The sequence below is a fragment of the Oncorhynchus masou genome, unplaced genomic scaffold, assembly GCF_036934945.1.
Source record: "Oncorhynchus masou masou isolate Uvic2021 unplaced genomic scaffold, UVic_Omas_1.1 unplaced_scaffold_936, whole genome shotgun sequence".
NCBI classification, from domain to species: domain Eukaryota; kingdom Metazoa; phylum Chordata; class Actinopteri; order Salmoniformes; family Salmonidae; genus Oncorhynchus; species Oncorhynchus masou.
This window is the reverse complement of record NW_027015848.1, coordinates 63,129-80,005: the sequence shown is the minus strand read 5'-3', so window position 1 is coordinate 80,005 and position 16,877 is coordinate 63,129. Positions and strand designations below refer to the sequence as shown.

At 51.7% G+C, this 16,877-nt stretch overlaps 1 pseudogene; it reads left to right on the top strand.

The window, feature by feature from the left end:
- LOC135538282 (DNA-directed RNA polymerase I subunit RPA49-like) overlaps nt 1-16,877 on the top strand; it is a 29,253-nt pseudogene that overhangs the window by 10,349 nt on the left and 2,027 nt on the right.

Genomic DNA, 16,877 nt, shown 5'->3' with positions numbered 1-16,877 from the left:
CGTCTCTCTCTCTGACTAACATGTTGTCTGTTTCCCAGGGAGCGTCTCTCTCTCTGACTAACATGTTGTCTGTTTCCCAGGGAGGCGTCTCTCTCTCTGACTAACATGTTGTCTGTTTCCCAGGGAGGCGTCTCTCTCTCTGACTAACATGTTGTCTGTTTCCCAGGGAGGCGTCTCTCTCTGACTAACATGTTGTCTGTTTCCCAGGGGAGGCGTCTCTCTCTCTGACTAACATGTTGTCTGTTTCCCAGGGAGCGTCTCTCTCTCTGACTAACATGTTGTCTGTTTCCCAGGGAGCGTCTCTCTCTCTCTGACTAACATGTTGTCTGTTTCCCAGGGAGCGTCTCTCTCTGACTAACATGTTGTCTGTTTCCCAGGGGAGGCGTCTCTCTCTGACTAACATGTTGTCTGTTTCCCAGGGGAGGCGTCTCTCTCTCTCTGACTAACATGTTGTCTGTTTCCCAGGGAGGTCTCTCTCTCTGACTAACATGTTGTCTGTTTCCCAGGGAGGCGTCTCTCTCTCTGACTAACATGTTGTCTGTTTCCCAGGGAGGCGTCTCTCTCTCTGACTAACATGTTGTCTGTTTCCCAGGGGAGGCGTCTCTCTCTCTCTGACTAACATGTTGTCTGTTTCCCAGGGAGGCTCTCTCTCTCTGACTAACATGTTGTCTGTTTCCCAGGGGAGGCGTCTCTCTCTCTGACTAACATGTTGTCTGTTTCCCAGGGGAGGCGTCTCTCTCTCTGACTAACATGTTGTCTGTTTCCCAGGGGAGGCGTCTCTCTGACTAACATGTTGTCTGTTTCCCAGGGGAGGCGTCTCTCTCTCTGACTAACATGTTGTCTGTTTCCCAGGGGAGGCGTCTCTCTCTCTCTGACTAACATGTTGTCTGTTTCCCAGGGAGGCGTCTCTCTCTCTGACTAACATGTTGTCTGTTTCCCAGGAGGCGTCTCTCTCTGACTAACATGTTGTCTGTTTCCCAGGGGAGGCGTCTCTCTCTGACTAACATGTTGTCTGTTTCCCAGGGAGGCGTCTCTCTCTCTGACTAACATGTTGTCTGTTTCCCAGGGAGGCGTCTCTCTCTCTGACTAACATGTTGTCTGTTTCCCAGGGAGGCGTCTCTCTCTCTGACTAACATGTTGTCTGTTTCCCAGGGGAGGCGTCTCTCTCTCTGACTAACATGTTGTCTGTTTCCCAGGGAGGCGTCTCTCTCTCTCTGACTAACATGTTGTCTGTTTCCCAGGGAGCGTCTCTCTCTCTCTGACTAACATGTTGTCTGTTTCCCAGGGAGGCGTCTCTCTCTCTGACTAACATGTTGTCTGTTTCCCAGGGGGGCGTCTCTCTCTGACTAACATGTTGTCTGTTTCCCAGGGGAGGTCTCTCTCTCTGACTAACATGTTGTCTGTTTCCCAGGGAGGCGTCTCTCTCTGACTAACATGTTGTCTGTTTCCCAGGAGGCGTCTCTCTCTCTGACTAACATGTTGTCTGTTTCCCAGGGGAGCGTCTCTCTCTCTGACTAACATGTTGTCTGTTTCCCAGGGGCGTCTCTCTCTGACTAACATGTTGTCTGTTTCCCAGGGGAGGCGTCTCTCTCTCTGACTAACATGTTGTCTGTTTCCCAGGGGAGGCGTCTCTCTCTCTGACTAACATGTTGTCTGTTTCCCAGGGAGGCGTCTCTCTCTCTGACTAACATGTTGTCTGTTTCCCAGGGAGCGTCTCTCTCTCTGACTAACATGTTGTCTGTTTCCCAGGGGAGGCGTCTCTCTCTCTGACTAACATGTTGTCTGTTTCCCAGGGAGGCGTCTCTCTCTCTGACTAACATGTTGTCTGTTTCCCATGTTGGGAGGCGTCTCTCTCTCTGACTAACATGTTGTCTGTTTCCCAGGGGAGGCGTCTCTCTCTCTGACTAACATGTTGTCTGTTTCCCAGGGAGGCGTCTCTCTCTCTCTGACTAACATGTTGTCTGTTTCCCAGGAGGCGTCTCTCTCTGACTAACATGTTGTCTGTTTCCCAGGGGGCGTCTCTCTCTGACTAACATGTTGTCTGTTTCCCAGGGGAGGCGTCTCTCTCTGACTAACATGTTGTCTGTTTCCCAGGGAGGCGTCTCTCTCTCTGACTAACATGTTGTCTGTTTCCCAGGGAGGCGTCTCTCTCTGACTAACATGTTGTCTGTTTCCCAGGGAGGCGTCTCTCTCTCTGACTAACATGTTGTCTGTTTCCCAGGGAGGCGTCTCTCTCTCTGACTAACATGTTGTCTGTTTCCCAGGGAGGCGTCTCTCTCTCTGACTAACATGTTGTCTGTTTCCCAGGGGAGGCGTCTCTCTCTCTGACTAACATGTTGTCTGTTTCCCAGGGAGGCGTCTCTCTCTCTGACTAACATGTTGTCTGTTTCCCAGGGGAGGCGTCTCTCTCTCTGACTAACATGTTGTCTGTTTCCCAGGGAGGCGTCTCTCTCTCTGACTAACATGTTGTCTGTTTCCCAGGGGAGGCGTCTCTCTCTCTGACTAACATGTTGTCTGTTTCCCAGGGAGGCGTCTCTCTCTCTGACTAACATGTTGTCTGTTTCCCAGGGAGGCGTCTCTCTCTCTGACTAACATGTTGTCTGTTTCCCAGGGAGGCGTCTCTCTCTGACTAACATGTTGTCTGTTTCCCAGGGGAGCGTCTCTCTCTCTGACTAACATGTTGTCTGTTTCCCAGGGGAGGCGTCTCTCTCTCTGACTAACATGTTGTCTGTTTCCCAGGGAGGCGTCTCTGACTAACATGTTGTCTGTTTCCCAGGGAGGCGTCTCTCTGACTAACATGTTGTCTGTTTCCCAGGGAGGCGTCTCTCTCTCTGACTAACATGTTGTCTGTTTCCCAGGGAGGCGTCTCTCTCTCTGACTAACATGTTGTCTGTTTCCCAGGGGAGCGTCTCTCTCTCTGACTAACATGTTGTCTGTTTCCCAGGGGAGGCGTCTCTCTCTGACTAACATGTTGTCTGTTTCCCAGGGGAGGCGTCTCTCTCTCTGACTAACATGTTGTCTGTTTCCCAGGGAGGCGTCTCTCTCTCTGACTAACATGTTGTCTGTTTCCCAGGGGAGGCGTCTCTCTCTCTGACTAACATGTTGTCTGTTTCCCAGGGAGGCGTCTCTCTCTCTGACTAACATGTTGTCTGTTTCCCAGGGGAGGCGCGTCTCTCTCTCTGACTAACATGTTGTCTGTTTCCCAGGGAGGCGTCTCTCTCTCTCTGACTAACATGTTGTCTGTTTCCCAGGGGAGGCGTCTCTCTCTCTGACTAACATGTTGTCTGTTTCCCAGGGGAGGCGTCTCTCTCTCTGACTAACATGTTGTCTGTTTCCCAGGGGAGGCTCTCTCTCTCTGACTAACATGTTGTCTGTTTCCCAGGGGAGCGTCTCTCTCTCTGACTAACATGTTGTCTGTTTTGGGGAGCGTCTCTCTCTCTCTGACTAACATGTTGTCTGTTTCCCAGGGGAGGCGTCTCTCTCTGACTAACATGTTGTCTGTTTCCCAGGGGCGTCTCTCTCTCTCTGACTAACATGTTGTCTGTTTCCCAGGGGGAGGCGTCTCTCTCTCTGACTAACATGTTGTCTGTTTCCCAGGGAGGCGTCTCTCTCTCTCTGACTAACATGTTGTCTGTTTCCCAGGGAGCGTCTCTCTCTCTCTGACTAACATGTTGTCTGTCTGACTAACATGTTGTCTGTTTCCCAGGGGAGCGTCTCTCTCTGACTAACATGTTGTCTGTTTCCCAGGGGAGCGTCTCTCTCTGACTAACATGTTGTCTGTTTCCCAGGGGAGGCGTCTCTCTCTCTGACTAACATGTTGTCTGTTTCCCAGGGGAGGCGTCGTCTCTCTCTGACTAACATGTTGTCTGTTTCCCAGGGGGAGGCGTTTCTCTCTCTCTGACTAACATGTTGTCTGTTTCCCAGGAGGCGTCTCTCTCTCTGACTAACATGTTGTCTGTTTCCCAGGGAGGCTGTTTCTGACTAACATGTTGTCTGTTTCCCAGGGGAGGTCTCTCTCTCTCTGACTAACATGTTGTCTGTTTCCCAGGGGAGCGTCTCTCTCTCTGACTAACATGTTGTCTGTTTCCCAGGGAGGCGTCTCTCTCTCTGACTAACATGTTGTCTGTTTCCCAGGGAGGCGTCTCTCTCTCTGACTAACATGTTGTCTGTTTCCCAGGGAGGCGTCTCTCTCTCTGACTAACATGTTGTCTGTTTCCCAGGGGAGGCGTCTCTCTCTCTGACTAACATGTTGTCTGTTTCCCAGGGGAGGCGTCTCTCTCTGACTAACATGTTGTCTGTTTCCCAGGGAGCGTCTCTCTCTCTGACTAACATGTTGTCTGTTTCCCAGGGAGGCGTCTCTCTCTCTGACTAACATGTTGTCTGTTTCCCAGGGAGCGTCTCTCTCTCTGACTAACATGTTGTCTGTTTCCCAGGGGAGGCGTCTCTCTCTCTGACTAACATGTTGTCTGTCTCCCAGGGGAGGCGTCTCTCTCTCTGACTAACATGTTGTCTGTTTCCCAGGTCTTCTCTCTGGCTAACATGCGTCTCTCTCTCTGACTAACATGTTGTCTGTTTCCCAGGGAGGCGTCTCTCTCTCTGACTAACATGTTGTCTGTTTCCCAGGGAGCGTCTCTCTCTCTGACTAACATGTTGTCTGTTTCCCAGGGGAGGCGTCTCTCTCTCTCTGACTAACATGTTGTCTGTTTCCCAGGGAGGTGTCTCTCTGACTAACATGTTGTCTGTTTCCCAGGAGGTGTCTCTCTCTGACTAACATGTTGTCTGTTTCCCAGGGAGGCGTCTCTCTCTCTGACTAACATGTTGTCTGTTTCCCAGGGAGCGTCTCTCTCTCTGACTAACATGTTGTCTGTTTCCCAGGGAGGCGTCTCTCTCTCTGACTAACATGTTGTCTGTTTCCCAGGGGATCTCTCTCTGACTAACATGTTGTCTGTTTCCCAGGGAGGCGTCTCTCTCTCTGACTAACATGTTGTCTGTTTCCCAGGGGAGGCGTCTCTCTCTCTGACTAACATGTTGTCTGTTTCCCAGGGGAGGCGTCTACAGAGAATGACGCGTCCCAGAACACAGATCTAACATACAGGGAAAAGGTACCTCCATTCATCTCTGTTAAAAATAGAACCCGGAACGTTCTAGAGTTCTATTAGCCTTGAACATTCATTTCTGTTAGAACTCTAGAACGTTCCGGGTTCTATTTTTATCAGCCTTGAACATCTGTTAAAAATAGAACCAGGAACGTTCTAGAGTTCTATTAGCCTTGAACATTCATTTCTGTTAGAACTCTAGAACGTTCCGGGTTCTATTTTTATCAGCCTTGAACATCTGTTAAAAATAGAACTCTAGAACGTTCTAGAGTTCTATCAGCCTTGAACACCTCCCTTAGTCTCTAGTTCCAGGGATCAGAGTTTCCCCAATACTTACTGTCAGGTTTTAAGTGTTGTTTTACTAAATCCACCGCAGGCTACATTTATAATCTGCAATTGATCACATCAATCATCAGAATGAATACCCCCCCCCCCCCTACAGGTGGACTCTCTGATCGAGGCGTTTGGCACCAACAAGCAGAAGAGAGCTCTGACCTCCAGGAGACTGAACCAGGTGGGCAGTGAGACCCTGCAGAGCGCTGTGGCAAAGGCTGCCCATTCCATCATAGACCAGAAGGGCCTGGAAGGTACCTACACACACCTGTATACCTACACACACCTGTATACCTACACACACCTGTATACCTACACACACCTGTATACCTACACACACCTGTATACCTACACACACACACCTACAGTACATTTGGGAAGTATTCAGACCCCTTCTCTTTCTCCACATTTTAGTTACAGCCTTTTTTATCCTCAAATCGACACACAATACCCCACAATGACATCGCAATACCCCACAATGACATCGCAATACCCCACAATGACATCGCAATACCCCACAATGACATCGCAATACCCCACAATGACATCGCAATACCCCACAATGACATCGCAATACCCCACAATGACATCGCAATACCCCACAATGACATCGCAATACCCCACAATGACATCGCAATACCCCACAATGACATCGCAATACCCCACAATGACATCGCAATACCGCTTAATGACATCGCAATATCCCACAATGACATCGCAATACCCCACAATGACATCGCAATACCCCACAATGACATCGCAATATCCCACAATGACATCGCAATACCCCACAATGACATCGCAATATCCCACAATGACATCGCAATATCCCACAATGACATCGCGAAAATGGGTTTAGAAATATTTGCATATTTATTAAAAAATAAACCGAAATAAGTATTGAGACTCTGAATTGAGTTCAGGTGCCTCCTGTTTCCATTGATCATCCTTGAGATGTTTCTACAACTTGATTGGAGTCCACCTGTGGTAAATTCAATTGATTGGACATGATTTGGAAAGGCACACACCTGTCTATATAAGGTCCCACAGTTGACAGAGCAAAAACCAAGCCATGAGGTCAAAGGAATTAAAGGCACTTAAAGGACTCTCAGATTCTCTGGTCTGATGAAAGCAAGATTGAACTCTTTGGCCTGAATGCTAAGCGTCACGTCTGGAGGAAACCTGGCACCATCCCTACGGTGAAGCATGGTGGTGGCAGCATCACGTCTGGAGGAAACCTGGCTCCATCCCTACGGTGAAGCATGGTGGTGGCAGCATCACGTCTGGAGGAAACCTGGCTCCATCCCTACGGTGAAGCATGGTGGTGGCAGCATCATGCTGTGGGGATGTTTTTCAGCGGACTGTGAGACTAGACAGGATCGAGGGAGAGATGAACGGAGTAAAGTGGAGATCCTTGATGAAAACTTGCTACTTGGTATTATGGGGTTATTGTGATGTCATTATGAGGTATTGTGATGTCATTATAGGTTGTGATGTCATTATGGGGTACTGTGATGTCATTGTGGTGAGAGGGAAAAAAACAATTGAATCCAGTTTAGAATAAGGCTGTAATGTAACAAAATGTGTAATAAGTCAAGGGGTCTGAATACTTTCTGAAGGACACAGTCAGACCAGAAGACGTACACACACACACAGTAACACACACACCTGTACAGTAACACACGAACACCTGTACAGTAACACACGAACCCCTGTACAGTAACACACGAACACCTGTACAGTAACACACGCACACCTGTACAGTAACACACACACACAGTAACGTACACACACACACAGTAACACACACACCTGTACAGTAACACACGAACACCTGTACAGTAACACACACACACACACCTGTACAGTAACACACACACACACACCTGTACAGTAACACACACACACACACCTGTACAGTAACACACACACACACACCTGTACAGTAACACACACACACACCTGTACAGTAACACACACACACACCTGTACAGTAACACACACACACACCTGTACAGTAACACGAACACACACACCTGTACAGTAACACGAACACCTGTACAGTAACACGAACACCTGTACAGTAACACGAACACACACACCTGTACAGTAACACGAACACACACACCTGTACAGTAACGAACACACACACACACCTGTACAGTAACACACACACACACACCTGTACAGTAACACACACACACACCTGTACAGTAACACACACACCTGTACAGTAACACACACACACACACACACACACACACACACACACACACACTGTACAGTAACACACACACCTGTACAGTAACACACACACACCTGTACAGTAACACACACACCTGTACAGTAACACACACACACACACACACCTGTACAGTAACACACACACACACACACACCTGTACAGTAACACACACACACACACACACCTGTACAGTAACACACACACACACACACACACACCTGTACAGTAACACACACACACACACACACACACACCTGTACAGTAACACACACACACACACACACACACCTGTACAGTAACACACACACACACCTGTACAGTAACACACACACACACCTGTACAGTAACACACACACACACCTGTACAGTAACACACACACACACCTGTACAGTAACACACACACACACCTGTACAGTAACACACACACACACCTGTACAGTAACACACACACACACCTGTACAGTAACACACACACACACCTGTACAGGAACACACACACACACCTGTACAGGAACACACACACACACCTGTACAGGAACACACACACACACCTGTACAGGAACACACACACACACCTGTACAGGAACACACACACACCTGTACAGTAACACAGTGATGTTTCTCCAGCCCTTCAGCAGGAAGTTGTTCAGGCAGAATCCCAGTCTGCAGTGTCTCATTACCTTCCTCCCTGCTACCCCGACGCTGACACACCTCAACAGGTCTACCTGTTTGACGACAGTATCCTTCACCTGGACTGTGTGTGTGTGTGTGTGTGTGTGTGTGTGTGTGTGTGTGTGTGTGTGTGTGTGTGAGTGAGACCAGGTTAGTGTGTGTGACCAGGTTAATGTGTGGCCAGGTTAATGTGTGACCAGGTTAATGTGTGACCAGGTTAATGTGTGGCCAGGTTAATGTGTGACCAGGTTAATGTGTGGCCAGGTAAATGTGTGGCCAGGTAAATGTGTGGCCAGGTAAATGTGTGGCCAGGTAAATGTGTGGCCAGGTAAATGTGTGGCCAGGTTAATGCGTGGCCAGGTTAATGCGTGGCCAGGTTAATGCGTGGCCAGGTTAATGCGTGGCCAGGTTAATGCGTGGCCAGGTTAATGCGTGGCCAGGTTAATGCGTGGCCAGGTTAATGCGTGGCCAGGTTAATGCGTGTGTGACGAGGTTAATGCGTGGCCAGGTTAATGCGTGGCCAGGTTAATGCGTGGCCAGGTTAATGCGTGACCAGGTTAATGTGTGTGTGACCAGGTTAATGTGTGACCAGGTTAATGCGTGACCAGGTTAATGCGTGACCAGGTTAATGCGTGGCTAGGTTAATGCGTGACCAGGTTAATGCGTGACCAGGTTAATGCGTGGCCAGGTTAATGTGTGGCCAGGTTAATGCGTGTGTGACCAGGTTAATGCGTGCGTGACCAGGTTAATGCGTGCGTGACCAGGTTAATGCGTGCGTGACCTGGTTAATGCGTGCGTGACCAGGTTAATGCGTGCGTGACCAGGTTAATGCGTGCGTGACCAGGTTAATGCGTGCGTGACCAGGTTAATGCGTGCGTGACCAGGTTAATGCGTGCGTGACCAGGTTAATGTGCGAGTCCTTACCTGAGTCCCAGTCCTGTCTCCGGTGGAGTACGATGTCCTGGATGCTGCTGGCTCCAAGATGGCCGCCCTGACCCCTGAGGAACTACAGAACTTAACAGATGAAGGGTCGGACTACAACACTCATACTGTTGTTGACGGTGTTGTTGTTGTTGTTGACGTTGTTGATGTTGTGTTGTTGACGTTGACGGTGTTGTTGTTGACTTTGTGTTGTTGATGCGTTGTTGACGTTGTTGTTGCTGTGTTGTTGACGTTGTTGTTGTTGTGTTGTTGACGTTGTTGTTGTTGTGTTGTTGACGTTGTGCTGACGTTGTTGTTCCAGGTGTCAGAGCGTGGTGTGTCAGTTGGAGAGCCTGCCCAGAGAGGGCGTGGCCCGAGAGAGACAGGCTCGCTGTGCCTTCTACCTCCTCCTGCTGCTCAAACTGGCACGGCAGAAAAACATGACTCGCAAGTGTGAGTGCCACGCCGTGTGTGTGTGTGTGTGTGTGTGTGGGGTGTGTGTGTGTACGAGAAGCAAGTGTTGACTTTTTAAAAAGTAATCCTCGTTTGAGCACCTTTAGTGTTTACCGAGAACATAATCTCTAATCCCTCATATCATTAAGGGTTGTGTTAATGTTGTTTTCTAGTCAGGAGGAGGGCTGCCTTCGTATCATTAAGGGTTGTGTTAATGTTGTTTTCTAGTCAGGAGGAGGGCTGCCCTCGTATCATTAAGGGTTGTGTTAATGTTGTTTTCTAGTCAGGAGGAGGGCTGCCCTCGTATCATTAAGGGTTGTGTTAATGTTGTTTTCTAGTCAGGAGGAGGGCTGCCCTCGTATCATTAAGGGTTGTGTTAATGTTGTTTTCTAGTCAGGAGGAGGGCTGCCCTCGTATCATTAAGGGTTGTGTTAATGTTGTTTTCTAGTCAGGAGGAGGGCTGCCCTCGTATCATTAAGGGTTGTGTTAATGTTGTTTTCTAGTCAGGAGGAGGGCTGCCCTCGTATCATTAAGGGTTGTGTTAATGTTGTTTTCTAGTCAGGAGGAGGGCTGTCCTCGTATCATTAAGGGTTGTGTTAATGTTGTTTTCTAGTCAGGAGGAGGGCTGTCCTCATATCATTAAGGGTTGTGTTAATGTTGTTTTCTAGTCAGGAGGAGGGCTGTCCTCGTATCATTAAGGGTTGTGTTAATGTTGTTTTCTAGTCAGGAGGAGGGCTGCCCTCGTATCATTAAGGGTTGTGTTAATGTTGTTTTCTAGTCGGGCAGGAGGAGGGCTGCCCTCATATCATTAAGGGTTGTGTTAATGTTGTTTTCTAGTCAGGAGGAGGGCTGCCCTCGTATCATTAAGGGTTGTGTTAATGTTGTTTTCTAGTCAGGCAGGAGGGCTGCCCTCGTATCATTAAGGGTTGTGTTAATGTTGTTTTCTAGTCAGGAGGAGGGCTGCCCTCGTATCATTAAGGGTTGTGTTAATGTTGTTTTCTAGTCAGGAGGAGGGCTGTCCTCGTATCATTAAGGGTTGTGTTAATGTTGTTTTCTAGTCAGGAGGAGGGCTGCCCTCGTATCATTAAGGGTTGTGTTAATGTTGTTTTCTAGTCGGGCAGGAAGAGGGCTGTCCTCGTATCATCCACATCAAGCTGATGAGGACCTTCACCGTGGAGACCTTCAATAACGGCAGGTAGCTGTCCACTCGCTGGCACCCTACATAGTGCACTAGACCCGGGCCCAAAGATCGTCAGCTTCTCAAATAGCACCCTACATAGTGCACTAGACCCGGGCCCATAGAGCGTCTGCTTCTCAAATAGCACCCTACGTAGTGCACTAGACCCGGGCCCATAGAGCGTCTGCTTCTCAAATAGCACCCTACATAGTGCACTAGACCCGGGCCCATAGATCGTCTGCTTCTCAAATAACACCCTACATAGTGCACTAGACCCGGGCCCAAAGATCGTCTGCTTCTCAAATAGCACCCTACGTAGTGCACTAGACCCGGGCCCATAGAGCGTCTGCTTCTCAAATAGCACCCTACATAGTGCACTAGACCCGGGCCCAAAGATCGTCTGCTTCTCAAATAGCACCCTACGTAGTGCACTAGACCCGGGCCCATAGATCGTCTGCTTTTCAAATAGCACCCTACATAGTGCACTAGACCCGGGCCCATAGATCGTCTGATTTTCAAATAGCACCCTACATAGTGCACTAGATAGGGAATAGAGCTCTCCTTTCCTTCCTCTGAGTTAAAAATCAGATTTAGTTAAATTCAGTAGCTACATTGGTATTAATGAGCGTAGGGTGCAGAATGTTACTAGTGTGTGTGTGTGTGTGTGTGTGTGTCTCCAGGGTGCAGTACGTGGTGTCTACGTCGATGCGTGTGAAGGTGGCAGCGTACTGCCTGGCCCTGCTGCTCCACATGGGAGACATGACCGCTGACCTCACCCTGTTACACAGAGACCTGGGGGTCACAGAGAAACGGTGAGAGACCTGGGGGGTCACAGAGACCTGGGGGGTCACAGAGAAACGGTGAGAGACCTGGGGGGGTCACAGAGACCTGGGGGTCACAGAGAAACGGTGAGAGACCTGGGGGTCACAGAGACCTGGGGGGTCACAGAGAAATGGTGAGAGACCTGGGGGTCACAGAGAAACGGTGAGAGACCTGGGGGAGTCACAGAGACCTGGGGGTCACAGAGAAATGGTGAGAGACCTGGGGGGGTCACAGAGACCTGGGGGTCACAGAGAAATGGTGAGAGACCTGGGGGTCACAGAGAACAGGAGAGATACCTGGGGGGTCACAGAGAACAGGAGAGAGACCTGGGGGGGGGTCACAGAACAGGAGAGAGACCTGGGGGGGGTCACAGAACAGGAGAGAGACCTGGGGGGGGGGGTCACAGAACAGGAGAGAGACCTGGGGGGGGGGGGTCACAGAACAGGAGAGAGACCTGGGGGGTCACAGAACAGGAGAGAGACCTGGGGGGGGTCACAGAACAGGGAGAGACCTGGGGGGGGTCACAGAACAGGAGAGAGACCGGGGGGTTCACAGAGAAATGGTGAGAGACACTATTACAGAGACCTGGGGGGGTCACATAACAGGAGAGAGACCTGGGGGGTCCACAGAACAGGAGAGAGACCTGGGGGGGGGGGTCACAGAACAGGAGAGAGACCTGGGGGGGGTCACAGAACAGGAGAGAGACCTGGGGGGGGTCACAGAACAGGAGAGAGACCTGGGGGGGGGTCACAGAACAGGAGAGAGACCTGGGGGGGGTCACAGAACAGGAGAGAGACCTGGGGGTCCACAGAACAGGAGAGAGACCTGGGGGGGTCACAGAACAGGAGAGAGACACTATTACAGAGACCTGGGGGTCACAGAACAGGAGAGAGACCTGGGGGGGGGGTCACAGAACAGGAGAGAGACCTGGGGGGGGGGTCACAGAACAGGAGAGAGACCTGGGGGGGTCACAGAACAGGAGAGAGACCTGGGGGGGGGGGGTCACAGAACAGGAGAGAGACCTGGGGGGGTCCACAGAACAGGAGAGAGACCTGGGGGGGTCACAGAACAGGAGAGAGACCTGGGGGGTCACAGAACAGGAGAGAGACCTGGGGGGGTCACAGAACAGGAGAGAGACCTGGGGGTCACAGAACAGGAGAGAGACCTGGGGGGTCACAGAACAGGAGAGAGACCTGGGGGGTCACAGAACAGGAGAGAGACCTGGGGGTCACAGAACAGGAGAGAGACCTGGGGGGGTCACAGAACAGGAGAGAGACCTGGGGGGTCACAGAACAGGAGAGAGACCTGGGGGGGGGGTCACAGAACAGGAGAGAGACACTTACAGAGACCTGGGGGGTCACAGAACAGGAGAGAGACCTGGGGGGTCACAGAACAGGAGAGAGACCTGGGGGGTCACAGAACAGGAGAGAGACCTGGGGGGGTCACAGAACAGGGAGAGACACTATTACAGAGACCTGGGGGGGTCCACAAAACAGGAGAGAGACACTAATACAGAGACCTGGGGGGTCACAGAACAGGAGAGAGACCTGGGGGGTCACAGAACAGGAGAGAGACCTGGGGGTCACAGAACAGGAGAGAGACACTATTACAGAGACCTGGGGGGTCACAGAACAGGAGAGAGACCTGGGGGTCACAGAACAGGAGAGAGACACTATTACAGAGACCTGGGGGTCACAGAACAGGAGAGGGACCTGGGGGGGTCACAGAACAGGAGAGAGACACTATTACAGAGACCTGGGGGGGGGTCACAGAACAGGAGAGGGACCTGGGGGTGGGGGTCACAGAACAGGAGAGAGACCTGGGGGTCACAGAACAGGAGAGAGACACTATTACAGAGACCTGGGGGGGTCACAGAACAGGAGAGAGACCTGGGGGGGTCACAGAACAGGAGAGAGACACTATTACAGAGACCTGGGGGGGGTCACAGAACAGGAGAGGGACCTGGGGGGGGTCACAGAACAGGAGAGAGACACTATTACAGAGACCTGGGGGGGGTCACAGAACAGGAGAGAGACCTGGGGGGGGGGTCACAGAACAGGAGAGAGACCTGGGGGGGGTCACAGAACAGGAGAGAGACCTGGGGGGTCACAGAACAGGAGAGAGACACTATTACAGAGACCTGGGGGGGGTCACAGAACAGGAGAGAGACCTGGGGGGGTCACAGAACAGGAGAGAGACCTGGGGGGGGGGTCACAGAACAGGAGAGAGACCTGGGGGGGGGGTCACAGAACAGGAGAGAGACCTGGGGGGTCACAGAACAGGAGAGAGACACTATTACAGAGACCTGGGGGGTCACAGAACAGGAGAGGGACCTGGGGGGTCACAGAACAGGAGAGAGACCTGGGGGGGGGTCACAGAACAGGAGAGAGACCTGGGGGGGTCACAGAACAGGAGAGAGACCTGGGGGGGGTCACAGAACAGGAGAGAGACCTGGGGGGGGGTCACAGAACAGGAGAGAGACCTGGGGGGGGGTCACAGAACAGGAGAGAGACCTGGGGGGGTCACAGAACAGGAGAGAGACACTATTACAGAGACCTGGGGGGGTCACAGAACAGGAGAGAGACCTGGGGGGGTCACAGAACAGGAGAGAGACCTGGGGGGGGGGTCACAGAACAGGAGAGAGACCTGGGGGTCACAGAACAGGAGAGAGACACTATTACAGAGACCTGGGGGGGGGGTCACAGAACAGGAGAGGGACCTGGGGGTCACAGAACAGGAGAGAGACACTATTACAGAGACCTGGGGGGGTCACAGAACAGGAGAGAGACCTGGGGGGTCACAGAACAGGAGAGAGACCTGGGGGTCACAGAACAGGAGAGAGACACTATTACAGAGACCTGGGGGGGTCACAGAACAGGAGAGAGACCTGGGGGTCACAGAACAGGAGAGAGACCTGGGGGTCACAGAACAGGAGAGAGACCTGGGGGGGGTCACAGAACAGGAGAGAGACCTGGGGGGGGGGGTCACAGAACAGGAGAGAGACCTGGGGGGTCACAGAACAGGAGAGAGACACTATTACAGAGACCTGGGGGGGTCACAGAACAGGAGAGGGACCTGGGGGTCACAGAACAGGAGAGAGACCTGGGGGGTCACAGAACAGGAGAGAGACACTATTACAGAGACCTGGGGGGGTCACAGAACAGGAGAGAGACACTATTACAGAGACCTGGGGGGTCACAGAACAGGAGAGAGACCTGGGGGGTCACAGAACAGGAGAGAGACCTGGGGGGGGGGGGGTCACAGAACAGGAGAGGGACCTGGGGGGGTCACAGAACAGGAGAGAGACACTATTACAGAGACCTGGGGGGTCACAGAACAGGAGAGAGACCTGGGGGGGTCACAGAACAGGAGAGAGACACTATTACAGAGACCTGGGGGGGGTCACAGAACAGGAGAGAGACCTGGGGGGGGGGTCACAGAACAGGAGAGAGACCTACAGAGGGGGGGGTCACAGAACAGGAGAGAGACCTGGGGGTCACAGAACAGGAGAGAGACACTATTACAGAGACCTGGGGGGGGTCACAGAACAGGAGAGGGACCTGGGGGGGTCACAGAACAGGAGAGAGACACTATTACAGAGACCTGGGGGGTCACAGAACAGGAGAGAGACCTGGGGGTCACAGAACAGGAGAGAGACCTGGGGGGTCACAGAACAGGAGAGAGACACTATTACAGAGACCTGGGGGGTCACAGAACAGGAGAGAGACCTGGGGGGTCACAGAACAGGAGAGAGACCTGGGGGTCACAGAACAGGAGAGAGACCTGGGGGTCACAGAACAGGAGAGAGACCTGGGGGGGTCACAGAACAGGAGAGAGACCTGGGGGGGGGGTCACAGAACAGGAGAGAGACCTGGGGGGGTCACAGAACAGGAGAGAGACACTATTACAGAGACCTGGGGGGTCACAGAACAGGAGAGAGACCTGGGGGGTCACAGAACAGGAGAGAGACACTATTACAGAGACCTGGGGGGTCACAGAACAGGAGAGAGACCTGGGGGGTCACAGAACAGGAGAGAGACCTGGGGGGGTCACAGAACAGGAGAGAGACCTGGGGGTCACAGAACAGGAGAGAGACACTATTACAGAGACCTGGGGGGGGGTCACAGAACAGGAGAGAGACCTGGGGGGTCACAGAACAGGAGAGAGACACTATTACAGAGACCTGGGGGGGGGGGGGTCACAGAACAGGAGAGAGACCTGGGGGTCACAGAACAGGAGAGAGACACTATTACAGAGACCTGGGGGGTCACAGAACAGGAGAGAGACCTGGGGGGGTCACAGAACAGGAGAGAGACACTATTACAGAGACCTGGGGGGTCCACAGAACAGGAGAGAGACCTGGGGGTCACAGAACAGGAGAGAGACCTGGGGGGTCCACAAAACAGGAGAGAGACCTGGGGGGGGGTCACAGAACAGGAGAGAGACCTGGGGGGTCCACAAAACAGGAGAGAGACCTGGGGGGGGGGTCACAGAACAGGAGAGAGACCTGGGGAGGGTCACAGAACAGGAGAGAGAGACGCACCTCTTTAAAAACATTAGGTGCTGAAATTATTGCAAACCCTATTACTGTCCCGTTCAACCTCTTTTGTATGGTCTGAGATTCCCAAAGATTGGAAAGCTGCCGCGGTCATCCCCCTCTTCAAAGGGGGATGACAGATCTACAGATCTATCCTACCCTGCCTTTCTTAGGTCTTCGAATGCCAAGTTAACGAACAGATTACCGACCATTTTGAATACCTGAGTGTCTGGTTCGACTGTAAACTCTCCTTCGACTCACATTAAGCATCTCTAATTCAAAATTAAATCTAGATGCAAAATTAAATCTCGAATTGGCTTCCTATATCGCAACAATGCATCCTTCACTCATGTTGCCAAACATACCCTCGTAAAACTGACCACCCTACCGATCCTCGACTTCGGTGATGTCATCTATAAAATAGCCTCCAACACTCTACTCAACAAACTGGATGCAGTCTATCACAGTGCCATCCGGTTTGTCACCAAAGCCCCATATACTACCCACCACTGCGATCTATACGCTCTCGTTGGCTGGCCCTCGCTTCATACTCGTCGCCAAACCCACTGGCTCCATGTCATCTACAAGACCCTGCTAGGTAAAGTCCCCCCTTATCTCAG